The 1291-nt window shown below is 47.0% G+C and overlaps 2 non-coding genes across 2 annotated transcripts; both read right to left on the bottom strand.

Moving 5' to 3' along the window:
- Nucleotides 1-139: 139 nt before the first annotated feature.
- On the bottom strand, nt 140-213 carry Pmar_PMAR009476. The gene has a single exon. It is a non-coding gene; the product is annotated as a tRNA-Val (tRNA).
- A 98-nt stretch (nt 214-311) lies between these two features.
- Nucleotides 312-385, bottom strand: Pmar_PMAR009475. The gene has a single exon. It is a non-coding gene; the product is annotated as a tRNA-Val (tRNA).
- Nucleotides 386-1291: the final 906 nt, after the last annotated feature.

Below are 1291 nucleotides of genomic sequence, written 5' to 3'. Positions count from 1 at the left end.
GGAGGCTGGTCTCGAAACATGCTGCATATGTAACACTCATCATATACCTAGCTAGACCGCTCGAGCAATCGTTTGACGGCGCCGTTCCATAGTATATTTTGTACGGAGTTGTGCGGCTCTTTGTACAATGACTGCACGATACTGGAACCGAGAATCGAACTCGGGACCTACTGCGTGTGAGGCAGTCGTCATAACCAACTAGACCATTCCAGCAGGTTAGTGCACGACCAGACATTTGTTTCTCAACGATGCGGTTCCATTTTATGTGTTTGACACAGAATTATGTGACTTTGTGTATAACAATTGTAACATACTGGAACCGAGAATCGAACTCGGGACCTACTGCGTGTTAGGCAGTCGTCATAACCAACTAGACCATTCCAGCAAGATGATATGATATCAGATATTTGTCTCTCGACCACTCCGTTCCATTTCATGTGTTTGAATGTTCTCCCAGTTATCCCTCAGGGAACGAATCGTGATAGCGTAAGTGGCAATTGCCGAAATCGCCCGCTCCCCTTCGACAATGTTGACTTCCATGAACTCGCAACGTTCCCCCCGCCGCTGGCGAAGCTGCTTGGTTCTCAACATTGTTCGAGGGATACGGGAGCACTCAAGATAACAATGGTTCACCCGATCGCTATAGAGTACCCAAGCGTTCGCGAGACACGGTCCTCAGTTTTTCGTTATCGAATGTGCAACGATAATCCGTTGTCACCAGGCAAACGCAATATGTTCTCTACAATAAGCTTTATCAGTGTACAGTAACCTTAGTGAGACCATGAACATGCGCAGCACGATTAATATCGTCTATGTATGGATAAAAGGCGAGGTTACCTGTAATGTCGACAAGTCTGAGACTATCAGTAGACGTCAGCGCGTCAATTAAGGCGTCTGTTACGGTACTGTTCGTGGATGAGGCTGAGACCGTAATGATCATAGAGGATGCTGATTTTTCAGCATCATTACCTCGTATATCGGTGGCGGCAGTGGCTGCGTGTAGACTAGTTGAGTCTTTTACCTCATCGTCAACAGAATATATCTCGTTAAAGGCTATGTCGAGTGTATTCACACCACCAAGATATCTGTGAACCAGGTCATGGGCCGTATGTGAGTACTCGCCACTTACGTAACGGCATCTATGATAGCGACCGTCCCTTGCACCCCAATACGTTGCCCTCGTAAGGACAACTCCGTAAGAACCGTATTGCAGTTTGTCAGGCATGATGCGACTATGATTGCATCCGAGGGGCACAATACAGCCCTTGAGAACTGCTGTTCATATCTACAA

Source organism: Perkinsus marinus (genome assembly GCF_000006405.1).
Source record: "Perkinsus marinus ATCC 50983 genomic scaffold scf_1104296938488, whole genome shotgun sequence".
Taxonomy (NCBI): Eukaryota; Perkinsozoa; order Perkinsida; family Perkinsidae; genus Perkinsus; species Perkinsus marinus.
The sequence above is the reverse complement of the archived record's forward strand: the minus strand, read 5'-3'. Positions and strand labels throughout refer to the sequence as shown.